The 12,033-nt window shown below is 42.3% G+C and overlaps 1 protein-coding gene across 3 annotated transcripts in view; it reads right to left on the bottom strand.

Annotated features, from left to right (window-relative positions):
• Window positions 1-12,033, bottom strand: part of FAT3 (FAT atypical cadherin 3) — a 1,056,928-nt gene that overhangs the window by 975,701 nt on the left and 69,194 nt on the right. The window lies entirely within an intron of this gene.

Raw genomic sequence — 12,033 nt, 5'->3', positions numbered from 1 at the left:
CTTACAAAAAGATTTCTAGAAGCCACATTAGGCTCACCAAATTCTCTTTTAGTAAAATATGGAGAAATAATATTAACTCATGTTTAAAGCAAACCTGCAGATGTTACATACTTTTAAAATTAGATTTATAGTCAATTTTCGACCAAACATTCCTGATCAAATTCTTATTTTTAGATAGCCATAAACATGATTAAATAATGTTTCTTTTTTTTTTTTTTTTTTTTTTTTTTTTAATTACACAACCTATTGTAACTAATCGAAACTGGATTTTTTCTATGAGGTGACACCAGCAACCTCTCTGGAAATCTAAAATATATGAAAGTCAGTTGCAATGTTTACATGTTTGTCCATCCTGTTATTCTAACAGACTGGACTGGTTCCTTGTGGCCATTGCTGGTACTGTGGCCTCTCATTTCCTGAGCAGATAGTTTTTGGTTGCTTTTTAATAACAGATTTATCCAACTGTCTTGTAAGAAGAAATATTGGTTTATGTAGTCCAAGTATTTATCATTCTCTATCAAAAATGCAGCTGAGAACAGTCATTGGCTGGATTGCAAAGTTAGCCTGATAAACTTATCCGACTTACTTTGGAGGAGGAGGGATATTCAGTGGTGCAGCTGCACTATTGAATATAGCCAACTACCTTTTAGGACTACTCTTTGTCATGACTAAAATTATCCGGATAAAATTATCTGGCTGAGTATCAGAAACTTATCCAGCTAACTTAACTCCACCCTGGAATGCTCCAGGAATGCTATTATGTTTTACGGCTAAATTTTAAATGGATAATGAGTTATCCATTCAGCAAGCTAAATGCCCAAAATATTTAAAAAGTTGACATTTAGCCGGATAACTTGTGTTATCCGGCTAAATGCCTCTGAATATTGATTTTTTTGTATTTATTCAAGAGCCTTGCTATCCTCTTGGAGCTTGATGGAAGTTCAGCAAACTTCACTGAGATAAAAGCCTTTTGTGCAGAAATAAAATCACTGGGAAAGGTTTTCTGTTGACTATAAGGGATAAGATAGAGATGCGACATTTTCTGCGAGTATAAACATCTGCACGCACAAACACTGCACTTCAGAATATAGTCAATGATCACGGTGCTGTCAAGCAGTAATCCTCTTAATGTGGATGGGGAGGGGATCCGGGCTGCAAAAGAGACTGAGGTTTCAAAGAGAACACATTTTTACCACTGATTTAGATGGCAGATATCTACACGGATGTTTTTACGCCAGATGCAATCTTTTTGCCTACTATACATCACTTTGGTACTATATGTCCTCCACTACCGAGTTATTACGGGACTGAGGGATTGGGAGACTCCCCCTTACATTCCTTTTATAACATAGGTAATGGGGAGTGTGATTACGTTTCTTACATGGAACGTAGCGGGGTTGGGTACCCCTGTAAAACAAGAGAGAGTCCTATCCAATCAAGAGCTTGGTGGTCTTTCTTCAAGAAACACACATGACAGCCACAGCACACCTTAAATTAAAATAGAAAGGTTTCCATCAAGTTTTTATAGCACCGGGATCTTCCCATAGCAGAGGAGTTGCCATATTAATACACAAGTCAATTTCTTTCCAATGGCAATCAACAGTAGACCCCAGAGGGTGCTTTATTATTATACTGGGAATGTTCTTTGGTAAACCCACCATCCTGGCCTTGGTCTATGGGCAAAACCATTACAACCATGGGCTCTTCTCAGAATTAGTTGCTCGAGTGGTCTCCTTGGGTAAGTTGCCTATTATGCTGGGGAGAGACCTCAATTGTGTAGCTGACCCTGCCCTAGATCTTCTAACCCTCTGCCAAGGCAGACCCCCTCAGCAGCACCAAGGGAGTACAGTTTCTGTGTGACTCTCTATGAGCTCTCAATGCCTGGAGAATCCTTAATCCCTATACTAGAAATTGTATCCACTATGCCTGCTCTGCAGACTCCAAGTCTAGGATAGATTACCTCCTAATCTCAGATTCCCTTTTTTCCCAGTTAAGGAGTTCAGCCATTGAACCCATGGTGGTGTCTGATCACTGCCCAGTGCCATGTGTCTTACAAGGTCAGGTGCCAGGTCACAATCCAGCCAATTGGCAGATGCCTCCATGGCGTAGAGGAGTATCATATGTATTCTTCCAGCCATTTCAGTTAACAGATTTCCTGGTTAAAAGGAAAAGATCGCAGTTTAGTTCTTCACCAGGCCCTGAATGAAGAGCTCTTAAAATGGAAGTAGATCTCTGAAAGTTGAGCTGTCCTATACCTATATTTCTTTGGGTTACTTTAAGAGATTTCTTTAGGTTGTGTAATCTTGGATACCTTTTGGGGGCTTGTAAGACAGGTGTGTCAGATAATACGGTTTTTCCTTGATATGTGGTGAAGTAATGTGAAATAATACAACTGTAGCACCTGTATTTCCGCTCAAGTAATATTACTTGATAATTATGTTTGTAAAAATGCATAAACAGATAATTAAAAAAAAAAAAAAAAAAAAAAGGAGAAATACCCCAAGACTGGCCAATACATGAAATACAGGAGCACTAAGCCTCCTGATTGCTCTGGGAGAGGAAGAGCAGTCCGTTCTGGCTATCATCCGATCAGTACCCCCTGACTTACCCTTGGCCTCCAATAGGAGAAATGAGCCCAGGAATGGGCTGTTACCCATGGAGTCTTTCCTACTGTACCAGTCAACCTACTAATCTGCTGGAGGCCGAGGACTACTGACATCATCCCTGCTGCACCAGGCTATATAGGGAGGAATGTCAGGACAAAAGATTTGCCCTCTTCCTCTATCTACTGGAAGGAAGGACAAACCCTATTGTCTGGACTGATATGGTTTGGACGACAAAGAATGACCTCTTTCTGCTTGTTCAGAGGCCTTGCTATCCTCTTGGAACATGATGAAAGCTCTGCATGCTTCTTTGAGGTAAAAGGGCTGTTATGCACAAATAAAATCACTGGGAAAGGTTTTCTGTCGGCTACAAGGGAAGACTGTAAGATGCAGATGTGGAATTTCCCACAAGTAGAAACATCAATACAGGCGGACACTGCACTTCAGAATATAGTCAAGATGCTCTGCAGATAAAAAGTACATGCACTGCGTAAGACTGCATGCACTACTGCTACCCGATATGAAAAGAATTATGTGTACTGACACATGGGAAAAGTTTAGTTAGTGCAAAGTCTGCGGGTACTTTTTTTTAAAATTATCCCATAAAAACTACCCACCCACATTAACAACTAATACTTTGTGTGGGTAGTAATTTTCAGGAAAAATGCACCCAATTTTGGAAACTCTGAAGTATGTGTATAACAGCAAACCTTTTCCGAGTCCCATCCATGGGAAACCCCCCCCCCCCATAGGACCCCCCCCTCCCTACCCAATGCCACTGCAGGTAAAAGCATGCACATAGAGGCCCTGTACATGTACTTTTACCCGCACATTGGATGGGCAATTTTTTAAAGCCACTTCCTTAGGAAAAGCACCGTTTTATATGTGGAAATAGCTTTTAAAACCATCCTCATGGTGGATTTTCGAGGGGGTGGAGAGACTTCGGGGCAATGGGCGACATCCATAACTGCCTTTTTTTCCCCATCATTTTCTCGTGTCAAATACATTTTCTGTATGCTAAAATAATGTCATTCATGAAAAACTGGCATTTTTTCCCCCCACAATACCTGCCCCGTTATCAACATTTTGTGTTCTGCCAGTAGTACCACAATCACATTTTTTAAACATGAACAATTCACCCTTGATGACGGGTATTACAAGATGCATTTACACAGTACACACCCAATTGCACTGGTGTATATTTAGACCTGTGTTGTTGGGGGTTTTTTTACTGTTTTTTTTCAATGATTGATCTTTATGCCGTATGTTGGAAGGAGATGTGACCCAAAAACAGTGTAAAAAAAAAAACAAATCTGAAATGCATAAACTGACATTCATTCTGGGTGATAACCAATGCAAGTCATTCTGTCTCCCCATACCATAGTTTACTCATCTAGAAATGGACAAGAATAACATTTAATTTGTCACTCTGCTCCCCCCTCCCTCACCAGAGGCCTTCATAGGTTCTAAGCAGCAACATGCACTAGCATGTCATCCACCCCGGGTTCATTCCAGGATCTGTAAAGCACATGGAGAAATTTGCATGAATGTCAAGCTCTATATAAATCCAAATTATATTTATTATTATTATGGAAATACTTTCAGTATGTTGAAAACTGACAGCTATTCCACACCTACTATGTGAAATGAGGTGATGACCTCTTGCTTGGCTGCCTGTTCCAGTTTGCAAAGAGGCAATCAAGTATTGCTCAGATAAAGGGGAGGTCTGAAAGACACATATTCAGAACCAATTCTTATACCCCCAACAAAAAACATGTACAAAAATGCAGCAACACAAAACCGTAACCAAGAATTCACGTGCACCCCATGACAGCATCTTGAGAAAATTTAGGGGGCAGGCGTAGTCACTCCCTCCCCTGCCACTGGAAGAATGGCCCTGGATCTGTTTCCAATGAAAAATATATGAAGAAAATATTTACAGCAGCAGGAAGCCTGAAATGCATAATATTTTATACGAACTTTCTCGCTAACATACTTTGAAGCAGCAGAACACTTTAGGACAAGAACTGCTGCTTTTGGACGGCAACCTAAATTTTAACAAAAAACAGAGGAATTACTGCTAACAGACTGAGGGGGAAAAGCCATTTAGAATAGATGAAGACATTTTTGCACCTCCCGCTTTAACATTAAATGTTCTATAGCAAACTTCCATCCTCCAATAAGTTATAGCTGGGGAAAAGTGAAAGGGAAAGTGGTGCTGGCTAGTGCCCACCCTCATTTTATAATCATACAGGAGCAATACCTCGCAGATCTAAAAGGGAGACATTTAGGAAGAGCACAGAAGCTAATTGGGGAAGGATTCTCACCATTTATTCGCACTCTCTGTGGGAGAGAAGTATGTTTCAAACAAACCTTGTTCTCTAGAACTGGTTTATATCGCCCCAGGGTAAAACTAGCACGTTAAAAACCAACAACAAAAAAACTCCACCTGGCTTCATTATATGCCTAAAAGTGTTCCGAGGAATATTTATTCATTGCTGAAATCTCCCTCGGCCATAGGCCAGAGAGATTCAAATACAATCACAAATGAGGACGTGAGCTAATGGGATAGGGGACCTGCAACTGCGCAAAAAGTCATCATCCTGTTTCAACAAAGACTTTAAATATAATGGAGTAGCCTAGTGGTTAGAGCAGTGAGCTTATAAACCAGGATATGAGGGTTCAAATCCTAGTGTTGCTCCTTGTGATCTTGGGCAAGTCACTTTACCCTTGATTGCCACAGGTACAAACTTAGGCCAAGATTCATCAAACTATTGCATGTGTTAGGAAGAGGGGTGAGTTTTATGGTAATAGCCTTTGCAGTAAGTACCACAATTGTTGCAATTCCTACCTATAACAAGAGAGAGAGACTAGCTATAAGGTACTTATAGTAGTTAGCTATTTATATGTTAGGTCCACCTAGTAACTCGAGGTGAGGTTTAGGTAGTAGTGTAAGGGTTAGGGGCCACTTTGACATTCAGAGTGAGAAGTACAAACAGAACAGTGCATTCTTGTGAAGATTTGATGTCCTTCGGAGTGAGGAAACTCACACAAAGGTGAGATTTGTACAATGTTCTCTCAACCTAGCTTGGACTCACTCCGAAGGACATCAAATCTTCACAAGAGTGTACTGTTCTGTTCGTACATCTCACTCTGCATGTAAAAGTGCCCCCCCCCCCCTCTCTTTCTCTCTCTGAATGTAATCCACTTTGAAGTGCTTAGAAAAGTAGAATGTAAATGTATCAGATCTGAGTGCCACAACTAACTTTCAAGAGCCATTACAACTATCGGGATCAACAAGGAAAATGCAACCTGGAAAACAAACTGAGCTTTAGTCAGAACAAACTAAGCAACATTTATGTCGTATTTTCTACACATGCCAAACAATGTAATTCATGGGTTCAAAGAAAGGCTTTCTTAAAAATGGAAGCTCTTTCTCAAGGGGCAACTAGATTGCTCTTACCTGATACAATGTAGAAAGCAGGAATTATTGCTCAAGCAAAACATTCTGACAGGGAAAACTGTTTACCATAGTCAGTAGCAGAGAAAGAGTCCATTTTAACAGCAGGGATCTCATAGTTGCCAAATCCTTTTCTATTAGTCTGATTCCAGGCTAGACCACAGGAGATACTGTTCCACCTTCTGAGGATGAGCTACATAAATCCAGAGGAATTATCTGCCTCTTGATGTTGCAGTTGACAAGTTTCCACTCTCCTCTCCCCATGCCCACTCAAGCCCCAGTCTCTGCTCTCCTCCTCTCTCGAGTTCCTACTCGCATACTCAATCCACTTCTGCTCGCTCCCCTCACTCAATCCCTGTCCTTGTTTGCTCCCGCCAATCCCAAATTATTTTCCCATTCAAACCTTAAATCCCGCTATCTCTACTCAATCCCCCAGTCCATGTTCTCCTCCCCATCCCCAAATTCCCACTCTCCCCTCCTATGGCCTCACTACACTCCACCCCACATTCAGTAACCTAGTCCCAGCTCTAAACTTCATCACTGTTTTTCCACTCATTCTCCCCTCCCCACCTAGGGTCTCTCTATCACCAGCAGCACCAGCGATCTGTCTCTCTCTCTCTCTCTGTTCTTCCTGACTCCCTTTCCTCCAGTGATCCTCAGATTACCCTCTACCTTTTCACCTTGCTGCCATCAGCCCCAGAAGAATATATGAGGGCTTGCTTCTTTCCCCTTGCACTGTGCAGTTCTCAGAGAATCTAATCCACAGAATGCCCAAACTCTGTTACACTCGGCAGGTCACGGGACAATCCCGCGAGCCACCTTATTCACCCCCAACAACACCATCAACCTCCCGTGGTTGGAATGCTGCCAGCACTAAATGCAACTGACCGTGGCATAGGTTGGCGCCATGCCGCTGCTCCTCGGCTCCTGCTTAGGTGCGTAAGCACCCAACACTTCCTGCTTTAAAGGGCCTATGGCGGGAAACCACCTAGCTGCTCCCTGATGATATCACTAGGACTCCACCATAAAAGGCTCCTTCTAATGAGCATCAGACACCTCAACGAGTCTCCTGCATCTGCAGTGTGTATTGCTCCTGTGTCTGGGTTCTTGATTCTTGTCTGTATTCTTGCATTCCTGGTTCCTGTCTTGCCTTGTCCAGCTTTGCCTCATCCAGACTTCCTTGTCCAGTCTTATCTTGTTCTACCTGTCTCATCTAGTGTCTCCTGTGTGTCTTCGTCCACCCTTGGACTGACTTCTGGATTCTGACTTCTTGCTTGGATCTGACCACAACTGCCTGTCGCCTTGACTTGATCTCTTACTTGGACTTGACCACTACTGCCTGGATCTGACCTCCTGCCAGGATCTGACACCTTTGTCTGCTAGCTGCCAACTGCCTCGACCTTGGCCTGCCCTCAGCTCCTCCAGTCTGTTGCCTGTCCTGACCCTGGGCTGCCCTCGGACTCTTGCCTACCTGACCAACCTAAGCCCTGCTGGTCACCAGAACCCAAAGGTCTCAACGTGTAGGTGAGGTGTCTGGTATAGGTGAAGCTCTAGCTTCTCCAGCTACAAGGGATGTTCACCAACTGTCAGCTTAGGCCTCGTAGGTTCACCTAGAAGGCAGCGTCAACTATTCCACAGTCACAGGTGCTCACATCCATGCCACCCATCGCACTCTGCATTGTTTTCAAAGTCTTGCAAGACCATCGCCGAAGTTGAGACACCACATTATTCACACTTTGAGAGCTGTATGATGCAGGGCAATGAAAGAAATCAGCTGCTGTGAGACAGTGGGACCAACAGTGCCAAGGTGAAGAGGAAGGCAGATAATCTGGGACTGGGGCATAAACCAGATAAAGGAGCATGCAAAGCCGTATGTTTGACACCCCTACTCTAACATTACTCTAGTTCTGTTCACTGCCTTGGCAATATTGTTTTGTACCCTTGAGATCATCAAATATGATTACCCCAAGATCTCTATCCTGTTGTTGCATAGCAGTCCTCATGCATCATCATGCACTTCATTAAATTTTTGCACCTTCTAATGCCAGACTACTTTTTATTTTTAATTAAAATTTAGCTGCTAAACTCCTCAAGCTTTACCAGATCATGCTTAATCTGTAGTGACCACCCTGTTGCAGATGTTAGTATCACCTACAAAAGGCCATAACTTTCATTCTAGCCCTCCTGCATTATCACTTATGATAATAATGAATAGAATTGGACTCAGGATTGATCCTTGAAGTACTCCACTAGTAACCTCCTTTACCTTGGAGTAATTATAACCGCTCCTTGCTGTCTACCACATGGTTGACCAGTTTCTAACACAGTTTTCTACCTCATGAGACAACCCTAAGCTGCTTAACTTTTTTATGATCCCTCTGTGTGGGACAATTTCAAAAGCCTTACTGAAATCTAAATATTCCTACATCCAGCACCTCACCATGATCTAATTCTTTGGTCACCCAGTCACGGAGTTTAATCATATTTGGCCGACATGATCTGCCTCTGGTAAAAATCTTGGGCCCAAAACTGAAAGCTTCCAGATGTAACTTATCCAGCTTACAAGGGATATTCAGCCAAATGGCTATGCTGCTACTTAGCTGGATAAGTTATATCTGGCTAAGTTAAACCTGCTTATTGGCAGGTATCACTTACCTGCATAACTTATCTGGCTAAGGCTAAATATCACTACTTAGCCGTATAAGTTATCCGGCTAAGTAGCACCGCCCAGATCCGCCCACTGTCTGCCCACTATCAAGCCAGCTAATTGATAACCGGATAACTGAAGACACTTTCAATATCAGGCCCCCATGCTGTCTTTGGATTCAAGGTACTCCACTGTCACTTCTTTTAGTGGTGACTCCATCAAATTTACCCACCACAGAAGTCAGACTGACAAGTCTCCTCCCTATTCCCAATTTTATGATACTGATGTCTGCCTCTCTACTATTCACTGGAACCATTCCTGTCGCAAAGAAAGACTGGTAAATAGAAATTCAGTAGGGACACCAGAACATCTCTGAACTCCCTTAATACTTTAGGATTAATACCATAGCTCTACTACCTTGTCCATTTTCAGTTTTGCTAGGTCTATACCATCCTTGACTTCTGTAAATAGAGTGGTACTTAACTCTTTAACAAATGTACAACTGCCATTTATCTATGGTTCTTCTCAAAAATGTCAGTTTCTACAATAGTTTGCCTTGCAAGCTGTGTTGGCCAATGGACAGAACTGACAAGTCCATATGGGACTTTTCTACCCTCCATTAGTCTTCTGATCACACCTGGGTAAGGATGAACAACTATTAAAAATTCCTAAGTTAGCAACAAATTCTTCATATTGCATTGGCTTCTATTTAACTATGTTATTTCTGATTAATTTTATATAGATTTATGTACTGTGTATATTATATAGTATATTTATTGCAAGGTGCCCTGGGGAGGCTGTCATAGAAAATCCACAATTCTATTATTTTTATTAATCAAGTGGCAGATATTATACAGCTGCCCCACTCAAGACTTCATAAAATATAGTAAGATCAATATGCTGTTGTCCATTAAAAATGACAGTGCAGAATGCCAGCAATTTTCATGATACCTCAAAACTAATATCTGACACAGTTTGGCACTGTATTCTATGATCCCTGCAGCAGAGTTCTTTTTAGTGTAATTATTTTCAGGACAAAACTGCACTTGACCATTTTTATCTTTCCCCTTGAGAAGTAGAAAGGTCTTATAAATAACAGATGCGTAACTAAACATACTATATGACAATGAGTACAAGTATAAACACTATGGAGATCATTTTCAAAAGGATTTTCAGATGTAAACGTAACTACCAATGCAAATATTTTTTCGTGTGAGCAACAGTTTTTATAAACCATCAATTTTTTGAGCGCCAGCATTAGCGTCCCCTTTCCTGCACATAGCACAAAGAAAAAATGTATTGGAGTGATCGTGTAAAACCTGTGAGCAAACCTCCGAAATGTATAAGTAGTCGCTCACGCGCTCAGCTTAGAGGGAAATATGGTTAACTACTTTTGAAGCAATTTTCATAAGCCTTCTTACTTGCGTAAAGTGCATTTACATGTGGAAAACCCAGTTTTAGGCGAGTAAATCCTGTAGAGGAACTTGGACCTACCGACCATGCTGTGCCTCCGTTCCCTCCGAGGCCGCTCTGAAATCAGAGCGGCCTCGGAGGGAACTTTTTTTGTCCCCCCCCCAACCTTTCCCTCCCTTCCCCTATCTAACCCACCCCCCCGGCCCTACCTAAATCCCCCCCCCCCACCTTGTTCGATGGAGTTACGCCTGCCGCTGGCAGGCATAACTTGCGTGTGCCGGCTGGCCAGGCCCCGACACATGCCGCTGGGTCAGGGCACTCAGCCACGCCCCCGGACCACCCCGGACTGCAGACACGCCCCCCCGGACCGCCCATTTTAGCAAGCCCCGGGACTTACGCGCATCCCGGGGCTTTGTGTGCACCGGCGGCCTATGCAAAATAGGTGCGCCGGTGCGCGTAAATCCAGTAGGATTTACTCGCGCAGGGCTTTTAAAATCTACTCCAGTATGAATAGTCCATTAAATTTATATTAAATTCTGAATTTAAGGAAATCTAATCTATCTTAAAAAATAAGCACTGGGAGACTACAACATTAACAGTCATCAAGCTTAGATGAGCTTTCATTATACTGGATCTACTTTTTGGTATCTGCCATTTTTTCCTACAGAACCAGTCTCATCACTGTAAGGGTCAGGACGCTGGGCTTGATGGGCCTTTGGTCTGACCCAGCACTGCACACCTTATGTTCTTCTCATATAACTGTGGATGAATAGTTTCCTATGCGCCTTTTCCTTTTCATAATTCTTGTTCTTATTTTTTTCTACCTTTGATTTTATGCTGCAGTATCTGTTACCAACTGTCTGTAAGCACCAATGTCAGTCACAGAACAATTTAACAAGCAAAATTATTGTCCTAGATGAAGAAAAAAGGAAACCAGGTGATGACTTTTGGCAGAAATTTTATTTATATGATTCAGAGTAATACATGATTGAAAATAAACCTGTAAGATGATCAAGGTCAGGGCTGACTCATCTAAGACTTGAAAAACAATGAGTAGAAACATTAAGTTCATTCCTTCTTTCTGTTCTTCCACTTACAGAATTATTTCAGTTTATGGAACCTAAAGTGGATGCAGAGCAAGCAGGGCAGGAGGACTTAGGGATCTCTCCTGCCCCAAACAGACGTTTCCTGCATTGGAGAGAGTGCTAGGGTTAAGGGACCTATGGGGATGGGAGAGGGGTTTGGGGGAATGACGTTCTTTTTATCACTTGCAGGGAGTCTTTACGCCCTTTAGAAAATACCATATTAAAGATGCTGTACTAACGTACACACATGCTTTAGCAAAAAGGTGCCATAGACTGTTCAGTTTTGATCACTATGAATTATCAAAAGTCCAATCATCCCTGCAACAGTGACTGGCCAAATGGGCAGAACATGCACGTTCCACGTCCTGAAGGGAGCTGCACTCTTTGTGCCACAATGGTTGGACCAGACTGGAGGGAGAAGAGGGTTTAAAATATAGTAGGGAGGACAGAAAAAAAAAAAAAGGTGTGAATGAAGGCTCACACTGCCCTAACCCCAGTTAGAGCTGGTTCCAACTGAACTCAAAACCAAAAGGAGGAGGAGGAAACTGTTGGCTATATGGAAAAAAAATATATGAATTTCCCATGATCCAATGTCTATTTCCAACACTGGACCAAAACATTGGCTCTCAGATATAATTAACTTTGCTCATTTTTATTTTAATAGAGCACCTCGCATACTCTAAATAACCTTGCACTGTTTGGGATTCCAACAGCAAATATCATTGGATAAACATATCCAGCTAACTTAGCTGGGATATTCAGCTGCACAACTGATTGGAGAAAAGATGGCTGAGGGGGGATAAGATAGAGGTCTTCAAGACCTCT

This window comes from Rhinatrema bivittatum, chromosome 5 (genome assembly GCF_901001135.1).
Source record: "Rhinatrema bivittatum chromosome 5, aRhiBiv1.1, whole genome shotgun sequence".
NCBI classification, from domain to species: Eukaryota; Metazoa; Chordata; class Amphibia; order Gymnophiona; family Rhinatrematidae; genus Rhinatrema; species Rhinatrema bivittatum.
The sequence above is the reverse complement of the archived record's forward strand: the minus strand, read 5'-3'. Positions and strand labels throughout refer to the sequence as shown.